The 15,558-nt window shown below is 49.6% G+C and overlaps 1 long non-coding RNA gene across 1 annotated transcript; it reads left to right on the forward strand.

The window, feature by feature from the left end:
* The first annotated feature begins 790 nt into the window (after positions 1 to 790).
* LOC110342659 lies at positions 791 to 14,258 on the forward strand. Its single transcript, XR_002384798.2, has 2 exons — positions 791 to 1,061; positions 13,249 to 14,258. It is a non-coding gene; the product is annotated as an uncharacterized LOC110342659 (long non-coding RNA).
* Positions 14,259 to 15,558: the final 1,300 nt, after the last annotated feature.

Consider the following 15,558-nt stretch of genomic DNA (forward strand, 5'->3'; position numbering starts at 1 on the left):
ATGCTTGTCCATGAAATACATAACAAGGATTTACTCCAGAAAAAAAAAAAACACCAGGTGTGCAAGCAAAAGACTAAATCATGAGGCATTGATTTTGGTTCAACACCTGAGGTTTTGTTCTTCCCTAGTATGTTCCAGCTGGTCCAGGTCTTAGAGCCTCACTTATTTCATCTGTAAAATGGGCAGACTAACATCACCAGATGCAGGCCCGCTCGTAGGCTGACATGAGATGGCAGCTACAAACCACTCAGTGCCCCTTCCTGCTGGACTTCTTGCTATGCATTCACTGTCAAGCATTAATGCTGTGGCTGGGGGATGTGCCGGAATAACGGTTCCTCAGTTCTGGGGTGTCTAAGAAAGGAAGGAAGAGGAGGGAAGAGTCGAGAAAAGGCATTGCCTGAGCAGACTCCATGCATCATTCGGAATACTTTCTTAAAGCACCATTAGCACCCCCCCTTGCCCCCCTGCTCCCTTTGCCCCAGTTTAGAAATGGAGGAGACAGCCTTGGGAAGGAAAAATCACGTGTGTAGACAGGACCTGCTGGCAGAGGCAGGTGTACCGGGCCTGTGTGGGGGTGTAGAGATCTACCAGGCTCTCTCCCTGTGTTCCTCACCTCTGAAACCCTGGTCCTACTCACTTCAGCCCTCAGGGCCAAGCCAGGAGCTCTCAGGCCAAGCCAAGGGCAGGAAGTTAGATCATCAGCCCTCCTTGAAGGGGCTAATTAGCTGACTGTGAAAACATTGTATCCGACCACAGCAATTCCCCTGACCAGAGAAGAGGGGAAGTCCATGTTTTCATTACAAACGGAATCACTAAGGGGTTGAAGGCTTTAGGAGTGTTTGGTTTGGTTTGGGTTTTTAATGACCTGAAGCAGAACTTGGCATCTATTGCCCAGCCCAGAAGAAAGGAAGTTTATTTTGGGGGTCAGATAAAGAGTCTCTGGCTCTCTTGATTTTTATTTTTGTGGAAGAGGAAGGACTGTTTGCTTGCTCACTCTGGATCCTTCTGTCTGTGCTGGGCTTTCTCTCAGCTTCCTGAGCAGATAGCGAATCCGAAGGACGGTGAGTTGGGTCCTTAGGAGAGAGATGGGGGGAGAATGGGTCTAAGGTCTCAGGAGCCAGTGGGAACATAGTGATGTCTGAGGGTGGGGTTCAGAGGCCACTTACTGACTGTGTGACCTCAGTCAAGTCACTAGCCCTCTCTGAGCCTAGTTTTCCAGTCCATGCCATCTGAGCCCCGTTGCATCATCACCTGTCTCGTGGGTGTGGAGTATTGGACTGTGGTTGTGCTTGCAGGGACCCACTTAGAGAAGCAGCTACTGTGCTCAGAGGCGGCATGGCCTTTCCAGTTTTGCAAGGAGAATGATGGATCTTAAGCTGAGTTCAGGGTCTCATTATGAATATTAGGCTAAGGAATTTAGACCCAAGGAATAAACTTTTGGGTTAAAGAGGCCCAAGAGGCTATTTTCAATCCCCTAAAGGAAACCAGGGACATAGGCAACAAATGAAGCATGTTCAATGTCCCACTTTGGCTGGACTGTAGCCAAGAAGGGCACCTTCAGAAGCACTCAATGGACCGTCAGTGGTCCAGTCCCATGCTGGCGTCTATGATTCTGCCCATGAGACTTGGATGAAGGTGTCTTCATCATTTACCTGCAAGCACATTATACCCATTGATCATGCTGAAGCTTGTCAGGGACTTTCCAGAGTGCTAGCTAGCTGAGAGCAAGGTCCCGCGGGGTGCGACGAGACAGGGGAATGTGAATCCAGAGTTCAGGGAGAGCCTGGCGTGCTTTTGAATGTGGTTGGGGTAGGTACCTGAGAATCCTGAGGATCCCAGTGCCTTTCCTGAGGACCAAATCTGTATCCCTTACAATTCAGTCAAGGCACTACAGCTTGGAACTTATTCAGTTTAGGGCTGAGACTTCTCATCTTTTCTGACTGCTCATAATGAAAAAAATAAATACTCCTAAACTTGGTTCGTGGTATCTTGGATCTCAGAGGTCCGCTTACAGATGGACCTGGTGCTCCGGGTCCTACGTGTCTCCCATCTTGAGACATTTCTGAGTCTCAGTAGTACAGCACCATTTGTTCAGATTGGCTCTAACCAGAGGATTTTTCTGGCAACTTATAAGGCTAAATGTTTCAGGAAACAAGATGGCTTCCCCACCACTCCCCACCTCTACTTCAAGGGGCAGAGGACAGGAGAGCGGGTGATACAGCAAGTTTGGTTAGGACTGAGCCAAAAGCTGAGGTCTGTGAGCCATGTGGCTCATCCAGCACTGGGATACTTTGGACTGGATCCCAGGAGAAAGTTTGGCCTTGCAGGAGGCACAAGCAGAAACCGCTTCTTTAACCAACTCTTGTGATGAGATAAAGGGGTTCAGTTGTGGACACGCTGTGATCACAGGAAACCCCTACTGAGAGAAGGTTGCTTCCCAGGGGCTTCTCTTCAAAGTATTGACAGTAACTTAGGCTCTTTAATGGTGTCTACAGCAGGGCATATTCCGCAGGCAACCGGAACGCAAGGGGCTCAGATCCTCCAATCACAGAGCCTTCATCCAGGGCAAGGATGTCGGCACATCACTTTATAAAAGTTAAAAGCCAAGAAGTTCTCTGGTCTCTTACCTTGGTGAATGTGACTGAGGGGCTCTGGGAAAGGAGTGGGAGACCACAGTCCAGCTGGGAGCAGTACTGTTAGAGGAGAGTTCATGCAGGGGACAGCCCGAAGGTGGATGGACAGCTGAGACTTGGTGCTGGAAACAGTGAATTTCCTGGGGATCCACTGGAGTGAATAAAGCCAGCATCCTTATCCCTCCATGCTGGATACTACCAATCCTGCCCAAGGAAATACCTCTTCTCTGGCTAAGTCCTTGCCTGCTTGAACCATTGGCTCTGATGGAGAACTTAGTTAGGATGCATCATTCCACAGGAGAGGAAGCCGGGGCCAGGCAAAGGCCATCATATAATCAAAACCATCCAATGAGCAAGAGACAGGACCAGGACCTGAACACAGGTTACCTCCTCAATCCTGTGTCCTCCATCACTAAAGAGCAAGAGACAGGACCAGGACCTGAACACAGGTTACCTCCTCAATCCTGTGTTCTCCATCACTAAAGAGCAAGAGACAGGACCAGGACCTGAACATAGGTTACCTCCTCAATCCTGTGTCCTCCATCACTAAAGAGCAAGAGACAGGACCAGGACCAGGACCTGAACACATACAGGTTACCTCCTCAATCCTGAGTCCTCCGTCACTATATTCAGACTCCTGCAGCTCCTGGGACAATGAGCTACCTAGCCAGGCCAGCTGTGAGGCCTGGGGACATTTTGGGAGGAAAAAAGCAATTCTGTCCTAGTCAGAGCCTCTCCTAAACACCCTTTCTCTTACCCTCACACCAAGATATCTTGAAGGTCCGGGGCAAGTCAACAGTACAACCGCGGCCTCGTGGCCCAGATAGGCTGGAGGCAGCGACTCAAAGGGGAGTGCGTACTCTTTCTGAGGTAAGGGGCGGCACCCCCAGTTCCAGGGTGCCATCCTCTACCCTAGTGTTACGGCCAGTGGTGTTATGTAAGGTTAGCCCCACCTGGAACTCTCCCGTTGCTGCCCTGAGCTGCTCAGGTAACTAGTAGCACCTGACATTGGTGGAATGAGATCAAGCGAGCTCTGTTTCTAGAACTCTCCCGAGTGTCTTTCCCCCACCCACAGGTCCATGAATGATCCACACCAAGAAGGTGTTGTGGGGATGAAGGGAGCACTCTGCCCCAGCAGAACTTCTTCCCTGAGGACGTATCTCCTGGCTCTCCCTGCCTCCAAAAATCCCCAGTGTCAGATACAAGCTGAGCACGCCAGGTTATCAAACTCATGTAAGGGGAGTGCTGGGGGGCCGGAGGACTAGGTGAGTCTCCTTTGAGGTCTGTGCTCCTCCAGCTGGGGGATGTAGTGCTCACACTGTCTGGTTCTGTAGGTTGCAGCTTTCCCATCCGGGGACTCTGGTTGTCTCTCTAATCTCAGTTTAATTGCTGTGGTCAATTTGCCCTGCACTTAATAACCCACAGCTTGGCGTATGGTTTAATATGGTTGACACACACGTTGCTTTAAATGTCAGCACTGGCTGGACCTGGGGACTTGGCAGGCTCCCTGAGCGAGATGGCAGCAGGGCGGCGTCATCTGCTCAGCGTCTGGGCTGCTGGTATGTTGGCTGAAGCATCTCTTGGCTTGGAGACCCAGCCACTGCCCAGGCTGAGCCACTGGCTGGGAGATGCCATCTCCTCCCTGGATCATAGACTGCAAAGCCAGGGTCCGCTCGTCTGTCGCTGCCTTCCATCCAGCAGCCCGTGGAGAAGGGGTGCACACAAGGGGTCCCTTGCTCCTTTAGGAAATATGTTGAGTCCAGGCCTCACCATGGGCCTGAAGCCCCAGGACTTGATGTAAGCTGGTCCTCGGTGTGTGTTTGTGACCAAGACCCCAGGGTAGCCGGTGAGTAAATGTCACACTCTGGTTGAGAGACTGTGGCAACATTTATAACAACAGCTGTGCCACAGTGGTCTGCCCTCCTCCTCCTATGGTAGACCCAGCCAGAAAGTAGCGTGCTTTCCGACCACCCTCTAATATTTCTTGCCTGCTTCAGAGGGACTGAATAGCCTGAACGGGTGGCTGTCTGGCTTCATCTCCTTGGGACTTTCTGCAGTATCTGCATCTCCATACATAGGACAAAGGCCTCCAGAAGAGCTATTGGCCATGGATGCCCCTGCCACCCTGGTAGGGACCTTGATTCAAGCTGGGCTGGGAGACATGTGTCCCCTACAGAATAGGTTTGAGATGAGGCAGACATGAAGGAGTTTGTGGGTACCTTAGATGTTACTTTGTAGAGTTGGAGGAGTCGTTTGCCCCATAGACATGATGGCAGTTGATCCTGGCTTGCAGAGTGGGGAGCAGTGGGAGATGAACAGAGACCCCCCCATGCAGGAGGGATCGAGGACTACTCCACCCCTAGATAGCTTTCTGGTTCCCCTTCAGGCCTTCCATAAGAAAGATTGTTTTCCTGCCTTGGGCTTCTCTCAGGCAATGAAGCCTCGGGGCTCATCCCTCCTTTTCATCTAAACTGTTTGGATTGGCTTTGCCCCTTTCATCTGGGAAAGATGCCCTGAGCAATGACCAGTAATGACATGCTTCGCTCTGTGCCGGTGGAGGGGCTGACAATGACCCATCCTAAGCTGTGTTGATGATTTCTGGATGTCTTAGTTTCTTTTCCTGTTGCTGTGATGATTAAATGAATAAAAAACTGAAACAAAAGCAACTTAAGGTGGAAAGGGTTTATTTCAGCCCACATATCAGGGTAGAGCCCATCATGGTGGGGAGATCAAGGCAATGGGCTGGAAGCAGGTGGCTAGGACGTATCTATGGTAAGAAGAGACTACACACATGCAGAGTAGTGCCCAGCACACTTTCCTGCCCTCTTATAGGGAGTGGCCTGCTTTCACGCTTCTTGTACCCAGCCCCCAATAATCAGAGATCTACCCAGGGCCGCCATCTCTAGTCACCCAGAAAGCAGCTCTATAGGAAGGCGGCCGGCACCAGTGTATAGACAGACACCTAAGCTCAACTGTGGCAAGGCCAGAAGCTAGGGAGTGCTCAAGCCTGGCCCTCTAACGATTGGGAGACATGAGCATAGGCAGGAGGCTCAAACATTTGATGCTGGCCTGGGCTATATAGCAAGACTCTGTCTCAGAACCCAAACCAACAAAACAGAAAGGAAAGAAGGAATGAGCAGAAGGGAGGGAGGGAGAGAAGGTAAGAAACGAGGGAGGGAGGGAGGGAGGGAGGGAGCAAGTGAAAAATGGGGAGAATGAGGAAAAGGGAAAAGAGAAGGAGTCAATGTCGAGAGGACTGGGAAATTTATCTATCCCTCACGTCCCAGAGAGCTGACCTCCCTGAAACCAGCCTGGTTGTTTCCTAGGCGAGGCTCAATGTGGAATCCTGGCAGTCTCTGAGATGACCCTTGAGTGGTGTGTTGTGGCACAGGCTGTTTTCACACCATACACAGACACCTAAGAAAAGAAGCTCAGTGTGCACGCCAGCGCCGTGATTTCCCAGGTCTCCCCACGAGAGGAAAGTTTTTTGGGAAATAACACAGACAAGACAAAACTAGCTAACAAAGCTTACTGCTGTAAGTGAGAGTGTGGCTTTGCATTAACTGCATGAGTCAGGCTTCCAGCTGTCAGACGTAGTTTCCTTTCCTGTAGACAAGGATTCTGTAGGATTCAAGGTTCCTATCCCCATTGTGTGGTTTGCCAAGCTGGAGGCAGAGGTATGGCTTGCTGGGAAGATGCAAGGCATGTGTGTCTTGCTGGGAGCTCCTGGGCCAGGAGAAGATTTTTTTTTTTTGGATGGGAAGCACCATGGAGAGCTTGGACTAGGAACTGGGAGTCCTCAGTGCTTAATTCCACTGGGAACCTACCCCAGACGTCTGGGCCTCCCAAGTAATGAGATACAAATCCATTTAATTGAACATGGTTCTTAATTGCCAGAGTTACCTGTAACATTAGCTTCTTTCACAGTTGTGCCCTCTCTCGGGGCGGGTGCCAGTTCTCTGAGGTGCACTGGGTCCCTGGGAGCCCAGCCCTGATGAGTTGGGCTGTCAGCCTAAGAGCTCATTCTGTAATGAGATCTGTAACCAGAAAGAGGTGGCTAGGGCCAAGGGAGGAGCCCGCACTGTTGTGTCTCTGACCTCCCCATTAGAATGTCCTCCCTTTCCAGGAGGGTCCTACCTGCTCCCACCAGCCAGCCTACACGCTTCCTCAAGAATCCTGCCCTGACTGAAATACTGGGGAAGTTATAACTTTGTTGGAACCAAAAGACTAGATGTCAGGACCAATGCCAGTGCTCTTATTAGAATTCCACCCCAGAGCGTCAAAGTACAACCAAACAGATCACAGCATCACCAACGGTTTATAGTGATCAGAAGGGGCAGCGCATGACACAAATCCTGAAGAAGCTGTAGAAAGAAGCACAGAGCCTATCCCTGTGCCTCAGATGACCTGACAGTGGGAGAGAGTGGTCTGGGGTTTTTTTGTTTTTTGTTTTTGTTTGTTTGTTTTTTGCATGAGGGACAGGCTCAGCCTCAAGCAACACACACACACACACACACACACACACACACACACACACACACAATCAAAAGAAAGAAAATAACAGTTCAGATTCATTAACTACCAAGGAAATGCGACAAAACAACGGGTTTACCCGTCAGAGTGCCGCTGCTTTTAATGTTTAATAGTGGGAAGAAACTGTCTTTTCATTAGTATAAAGGACTGCAATGGGCCTCGGACACGCCAGGCAATTACTCCACCCCTGAGCCTCATCCCTTATCCCAGTCATTTTCCTATTCCTTTCCTGCTCCAGGGAAGAGAAATTTGATTGGGAAAATCTGGCAAGAATTCTAAAATTAAAAGTGAAATTGGTCCAGTAATTCTATCTCCAGCCATCTCCCCAGGAAATACTTGAACATGAACCAAGGCCAGTCCACAAGGATGCCACTGACGGCATTGTGTAATAGGCAGTGGGAATAGCCCAGCAAGAAAGAATTAAGTAGCATACAGTGTTGGAGTAGCCATCACCTACTGGGGTAGCTATCACCTGCAGGATTTAATTCAGGTCCCTGGTCCCCTTGTGTTGGCGTAGACTCTCAGTCATGACTAATGATTATGCAATGGCTAGTTTTATCGTCAGTTCCAACAGACTTGGAGTCAACTATGAGACACAGTCCTAGGTGTCTTTGAGGGGATTTCTAGAGAGGTTTGAGGAGAGCAGACTCACTGTGAATGCGGATGGTACCATGCTTGTGTCTGGGATCGTGGACTGAATAACGAGAAAAGGAGCTGGGTACCAGCATTCGGGCCAGAAGTCACGCCCCCTGTGTCTTCCTTCATGGCTCACTTGGACTCAGGCAGCTGAGAGTGATCCGTAGTTGAGGGTCTGTCCCGTGAGGGCCACCACTTGGTCTCAGACTCTTGTCCCTGTGGTAAGTCCCTTGATAAGACTTAGTATGATAGTAAGAATATAGTCACTACTCCTGTTGTTGGCAATGGGAGCCCTCATTTCACCCTTAAGGTTTGAAACAGAAATGGGAAAAGGGGAAAGGGTATGTGCTGCCGTTTGTGCCATGGAATCAGGGTGGGGAGAAGATGGGCTCGGAGACATAAGCGGAAAGGGGAATGCAGAGTGCTGCGGGTACACTTCAGGCATTACCCCAAAATAACAATGTCCACTTACAGTGCTGCCAGTGGGCAGAGCTATGGGAGGGGGTGGCAGATGCTGGCCATTCACTCTTTGCGCTCGGTGCCCAGAGTCAAGCTCTACACAGGCATCCCATGCAAACACCTCACAACACAGGAACAGAGCTCAAGTGAGTTGTAAGTGGAAATCACTGGTTCTGCGGAAAATGCAGGGGTTTAGGGCGCCACTGCAAGTGAGGTTGAATATCTTGGAATGGTCCTTAAAGCCGGGTTCAAAGCAACTGCCGGGTCAAGGTGGGGCGATTGGCAAACAAAGGAGCAGAAAACTGGCACTGGCCACCGAAAATGGCCACCAAGGCACTGAAAGTTTCTCAAGGAAGAGAGCAGAGCTCAGTCTGTGTGAGCCTCTCACCAGCCCGCTGTTTACCGGAGCATGCCAGGAACGGCACTGTGTTGCGCTCACATGTAATTTTGCAGGGTTATCAGCCAAGAGCATATTGTTCTCTTTCAGTGTCCAGAGCAAGCACGTACTTGCTAGTTTAGATGGTGCAAACACCAGACAACTGGGTTCTGGAACAACTTGACTTCAATTTTTCAAAATAAAGGTGTAAATTAAGCCCTTCTGGTTTATTAGCATGAGCTTTTGTTAATTAATCAAGGGGGAGGGATGCAGACTTTATTGAAGAGTGTTTTAGCTTTTTTGAATGTTTCTGTGGAAACCTCTTGGTGAGGTCCTGTCTCAGAGCCCTCATCCTGCCTGAAGAGTCCAAGCACTTCAGATGTTTTTGTGGGAAACTGACTGGTTTTCAGACAGTCTTGGTACATAGCCCTGGCTGGCTTTGAACTCGTGATTCTTCTCTCTCAGGCAACAGAATGCCTGGATCACAAACATGTGTGATAGCACCCAGTGAGGACTGAGTCAGACCAGCCTGTAAACATCGGGGTTTGCCTGAAGAGAGAAAGGCACCATTTGGCAGAGGGCACAGCATAAGCAAAAGCTTAGAAGCATGAACCAAGGAGGTGGCTGGGGTACAGGTCATAGAGTGACAGACAGCAGCGGAAGAAGCTGTAGAAACTGAGTGGAGACAGCTCAGCGGGGCTCAGCTTGGGAGCAGGCAGTTTTCACTAGGGAAACAAGATATGACCCAGCTTTTGGAACCATTGTTCCAGAAGGGATGGGGATCCCAGTGGTCTGGTGTGCCCCAGTCATGATGCTCAGCCCCGTGTAGTGTATTCTATGCTACACCACCCCAGCTGGTAAGAGCCAAAGCTAGGATTTGGGTTCAGGGTTATGCTCTCAACCAGTACACCGTGTGGTCTCCTTTGCCTGCCTCACATCACTGGGATTTTAATTACCTTCTAAAGGGGGTAAATGGTTTTAACTTTTGCATGGAAATACACTGATTTGAAAGATAGCTTCATGCCATTATTGTCATTTCAAACGCTAATTATTGTCCATCACCCCTTTCAAATACAAATCTAAGGTGGAGAAGGCATCGGAGAAAGGATCTGGTTATATGGCCCAAGTAGGATTTGAACTCACTATGTAGCCAGGGGGACTGTAATTTGTCCTCCTCTTGCCTCAACCTGCAAATGATTAGATCATAGTCATGTGCTACCATCTTGGCAAAAATCTAGCTATACATACATTTGTCCGTGAGAGACCTGAGGGAGTGAACTAGGGCCAGATGCGGGTGGCTACAGGATGCTATTATGACAGGTTTCATGAAAAGGGGCCTTTGGGACAAACCTGGGGTCTGTGTGGTCTGTGACATACTTCACATACTGGTGACAGTCTCCTGTATGCATAAAGTTATAATCCTAAGTGCTTTGTGGGGTGGGTGCCATGCGAGAGGGGGTTGGCATGGGCCCGAGGACTTCTCACTGGCTTTTGGAATATACTAGCGAGACTGGTGACTTAGGAGCCTGGCACTAGACCAGGAGTCTCGTGGTCAGCGCGGGAAATGCGAATCCACCAGCGACACAAAGGCTTTGTGGAAGGTGGCTGTTCCCGGTGTGCAGCAGGGTCCCAGCACAGCCCGTAACTCGAGCCCTGGAAACACATTAGGAACGAACGTGACATCAGGATGCTTCACAGCTGTGCCAACAGGTGGATCAGCGGCTTGAGTGGGTCTGGGTGGGGTGGGAGGGGTGAGTCAGGAGAGCTGAAGACGGTGGCCTGAGCTCTCAGGCTCCTGCCCCAGACCTTGGCGCTCTAGCCCTGGTGCTCCATGCTCTCTCAACCCACCATCCCAGCTCCAAATTAAGAGTCCTTCCTCTGTCTGTTTTTGTTCCATGAGAGAAACAGTGGACTATCACATTTATTTACTTACTTATTTGTTTGCTCATGTATACCCATGACATAAAGGGGAGATGTCAAGAACTTGAAACAAAACGTGTAAAAAGTGGGGCCAATCAGGGACAGACATTTGTAGCCTTCGAAAACACTCTGTCTTTTGGCTAAGGCACCTCTTTTATGAAAATGACCCTTATAGGTTGAGATATGGACATGAATGCGAGGAGACCGGGGGCTTAAACCTGAGAAGAGGCCTGCAGAATAAAGCAGGAAATCCCCCAGACTAATGCTTTCAGAACAAAACTTGGTCACATCGGTTTCAGTTCACCCTCCTCTCCTCCACCACCTGTGATATGGGCCCCAGATTTATCATCAGTTCCCGGGGACTGGCCCCAGTCCAGCAGCCTCCCGCCACCTTGCCATCAATCACCGCTGACTGGCCAGAGCACAGCCTGGCAGAAGCACTAAGCCCTGAGCTTGCCCATTTGCTCTACAGCGTAATCCCAGGAGAGAAGGGCTTGGGGATAAAACTTGGCGTTTTCTGGAGAAAACAGAATCCTTTCTCCTATCTCTAGATTTCGGGGGTGATTCAACAATCTCCACGTCCAAATGGGACCAGGATATCATGGGGCCGGAGACTGCCAGCCTCAAGAGAAACATGCCCTGCTTTGAAATAGCTACAGCACAGCACACACCCTATGCAGGCCACTAATGGTAGGCTGCGTTAGGAGTCCCAGCAAACCTCTGGGCATATTTATACAATTAGCACAGACGTCGAAAGAAAAACAGCATGGTGGTGACGCACCAGAACATGTGTGCGCTGATGAACTTGTTAAGATAAATAAATGGCGTAGGATGCCCGCACGGGTTGAATTGATACAATCGCTTCTCATCAAGATGGATGGATGCTGGCCTAATGTAGGTTAGCAGCTGCCGGAAATGAGTCCAGATAGATTGGAGACCGTCATCTACTTTCACCCATGATGACAAATTCCCTTTACAGTGTGAGGCAGAGTGACCGTGCAGACGTTGAACGTCTGTAGTGTTGGCTTGCTTTGGGCAGGCCAACTCCCAGAAATACAGGGCCTGGGAAGCAGGCTGCCTTCTGCCAGACAAGTCTTTTGTTTTCATTTTGATTTGGCTTGTTTATTTCATCAGTACTGAGGACTGAACTCAAGTCAAACACCCTCCTCTGAGCTACATACAGTACCCGCTGTCACCTCTGTCCCCTTCCTTTTAAATCCAAATTTTCATTTTTCTTAAAATTTCATACATAAGTACTGTAGTTACATCACTTCTCCATGCGCCAACTCCTTCCATGGCCCACATCCTCCTCCTCTAGTTCGTGGCCTACCTCTTCTTTAATTACGTAATACATAATAATTATGTATAAATATTTAGCCTACTGAGTCCATTTAGTGTTGTCATACTTAACATCTGTTTAGGACTGACTACTTGGGCTTGGATTACCTATCAGGGAGCTGGTCCCTGGAGAAGACCCCCCCGCGCTTTCAGCCACTGATTGGGATCTTGTGAAATGTCCTCCATGCACATTGACATGTCAGCTGATGTTGTCATTATGCAAGTTTTCTTGACGTAAGCATACTTGTGAGGCTTCATTGGTACAACTTGTCTGTCATGCCCAGAAGACACCGTCTAACAGCAGGTGTCCTGGTCCTCTGGCTTTCACAGTCTTTCCGCCCCCTTTCCCGCGGTGTTCCCCGGTGCGTTGCAGTTGCTTCAACTGGAGCTGGGCTCCCTGCTGTAACTCATTCTCCACAGTTTGGCCACTTATAGACCTCTGTAATAGCCTCCATCTGCTGCAAAAAGAAGCTTCATTGATGATGGGTGAGAGCTACAGCTATCTGTAGGTATAAGGGTAAGTATTTAGAATGCAGTTAGAAATTACATTGGTTTGGGAAAGAGAAGTAGTAGCTTCTCCTCTAGGGTCTATGACTGCTTTACTTATGGTTATTTGGCTATGTTTGCACTACCAAACATAGGTCCCCTTCTATTGATCGGACCTTAAGTCCAATTGGACAGCTATTAGTTAACCGGAGAGGAAGGTATCACTTTTATACCATTGGAGCTAGCTTGCCAGGCCAGTCATTGTGATTCACAGATAGAGCTGCACAGGACTGTTTGACTTTCTCCCTCGGCAGTTTGGGATACTATGAGGGCTAACCCTCAGGTAGCTAATCCTCAGGGAGGAGTCTCCCATGTTAGTTCCAGCTTGATGCCTCCAAGTCTTGTGTCCAAAGTGTGTGGTCTTCAGCAATAGGACAATAGAACTAGCCAAGGACAATAGAACTAGCTTACATTGTTTGGGGGGAATTTCCCATGCAAAACCCTGGGGTTTGTGGCTCTTGGGGACACCTCTCCATGGCACTTGATTCTGTGTGCTTGGGCCTGTTGTCATGGTGGGGAGAACATATGGTACAGGACAGTTCTTTACTTCATAACCAAACAGGAAGTAGATACTGAGGCAGGAAGCTGCCACAGATAATATACCCCCTACACACTTAGTATTTCTTCCAGCCTGATCTCACCTTTTGAAGTTTTCACAGCCTCCCCCAATAACAGTGCCATAAGCTGGGGACCAGTGATCCAAACCATGGGTCTGGGGGGCGGGAAAGGGGGGGCTTTTATTCGTATTCAGTCAGAGGTGAGTTTGTGTCCTCAGATTCTGTCTTCTCCTTCTCTCCCACTGAATAGGTGACAAGAGGCTGTGGCTTCCTGCTCTGCCACCTCAGCACACGCTGGGGAGCCCAGACCAGACTGACCGCACCATGCATGCTTATCGTGTGAATGGGGTGAATGAAGACCTCTCCTGGTGTCCTGGAGGCCAGCCGGGTGGGAACCCAACACACCTGAGTCAGGGGTCTCTGCTGTCACGCGGCTTTTTCATTCGGATCGAATCATCTGCCTTGGCTCTTGGTGGCTATTTAATATTCAGTCACTCACACGATCATTCAGTAAATATTTATTTCTTCAGGCTTTCTTATGTGAGGCAGTCTGCTGATGATCCCTAATTGAGCTATTTTTTCCCTTGCTGAGTTTCAGCTGAGGAAGAAAAAAGAAATTGCGGCACTTTTCAAGGCAAAACAAACCATGCAGCAACCACAGACCGCGAACAGCAGAACTATTTTTCTCGAGGCTTATTAGTCCTGGGTCTTTTAAAGAAATAATAGTTGCCAATTGTGGAGTGGTTTTTGAAGGCCTTTGGAATCAAGTAGCAATCCAGAAACTTACGTCTTCACAGAGCAGCCTCTCCAGGCAGAACAAGGGCTCTGGATTGTGTATTTCCTATGCTCTGATTTGACTGAGTTTTCTTCTGATAAAAAAAATTTAAGGACATTGATGGACACAGGAAGTACTTTTACCGTAAGAACGATTCTTTCGACAGACTTGATGACACACAAGCGGTGTCAGAATCAGAAGGCTTCTTTCTGTTTCAGACCCAAAAGGGGAGCTGACATCTTTTATCAAAAAGACAGACAATTCCAATCCCTTGACGATTCTAGATTATGGATCCCAGGAGGCTCGCCTTACACCAGCGTCTTATCACTGGAATCAGAGTGGCTGCTGTTTATTTTCTGAACCTCGGCATAGTTTTCAAGGTGTTGCCTGCCAGCAGGGCCTGGGCCGACAGTGACATGTGTTATTGTCACATCGCTAGATCTGAAAGAAAACGTGAGATAAATAAATACCAGTGTCTTCTTGGATCTTTTTGCTGTCGTGGGCACCAGAGGTGCAGGCATTTGTTAATTCTCTGATCAACTGTTTCTTGGCCGAGTGCCCCTTTCGCCTGGCAGGGACAGAGGGACAGGGGCTGGGGAGGGCATGTAGTCTCCGTCCTAGGCTGAGCAGGTGGTAGGGGGTGGTCGTTGGTAAAGCCCTCCCCCGGATGGATGCAGAGCCTGCTGCGGGTCTATCTTCCTGTATTCTACCCAGAACATGGGTAGGTGACCTTGCAGTGAGTGAGGCAGACCAAGCTCTCTCAGGATGAGGCTGTGTGGCTACTTTTCCGTCAACTTGACATAATCTAGACTTATCTGAAGGAGCGAACCTCAGTTGAGAAAATGCCTCCATAAGATCAGGCTGGAGGGCATTTTCTTAATTAGTGGTTGATGGGGGAGAGCCCAGCCCATGGTGGGTGGTCATGGGTTCTATAAGAAAGCGGCCTGAGCAAGCAAGCCAGTAAGCAGCACCCCTCCACGGTGCTTCTGCGTCCGCTCCTACCTTCAGGTTCCTGCCCTGGTGGAGTTCCTGCCCTGACTTAATCTGATGATGAACTGTGATGTCGAGGTGTAAGGCAAATGAACTCTTTCCAGCCCACGTTGGTTTGGCTGTGGCGTTTCATTACAGCAAGAGTAGCCCCAACCGAGACACAGGAGGTGTGGGTTGAGTAGCCCCGACTGAGACACAGGAGGTGTGGGTTGAGTAGCCCCGACTGAGACACAGGAGGTGTGGGTTGAGGCCCCAGGGGCCGTGCTTAGTCTTTGCCTCTCCATCTGCAGAAACAGGATTTTCCTCTGACCAGAGCCCGGCAGAGACAGCGTAAGGGAGGAAGGATTGCTTGACTCGTGGGCTCAGTCTGCAGTCTATTCTTGCTTTGCCTCACTCACACATTGGAGCAGAGGGCAGCATAGGAGTAGGAGCCTGTGGGCGGAGCACAGCTGTTCACATCCTGGTGGAGCAGGAAGCAGTGACTGCCGTAGCCTCCAGAGGCCCACCCCTGTTTGTCACCTGTTTCCACCCCAGAGGCCTGGCCCCTTCCAGCTCCACCAGTTGGGAAGCAGGTATTCAAAACATTAGCTTGTGGGACCAGTTCACATAGAAACCAGAGCAGGAAGCTTCTCCATTCTCCTAGGGTACCAGTTAGTTTTATGTCAACTGACACAGCTGAGGTCATCTGAAAGATGAGAACCTCAGTTGAGAAAATGCCTCCATAAGAATCAGGCTGTAGACAAGCCTGTATGGCATTTTCTTAATTAGTGATTGATGGGGGAGGGCCCAGCCCAT

The sequence above is a fragment of the Mesocricetus auratus genome, unplaced genomic scaffold (assembly GCF_017639785.1).
Source record: "Mesocricetus auratus isolate SY011 unplaced genomic scaffold, BCM_Maur_2.0 Super-Scaffold_100045, whole genome shotgun sequence".
Classification (NCBI taxonomy): domain Eukaryota; kingdom Metazoa; phylum Chordata; class Mammalia; order Rodentia; family Cricetidae; genus Mesocricetus; species Mesocricetus auratus.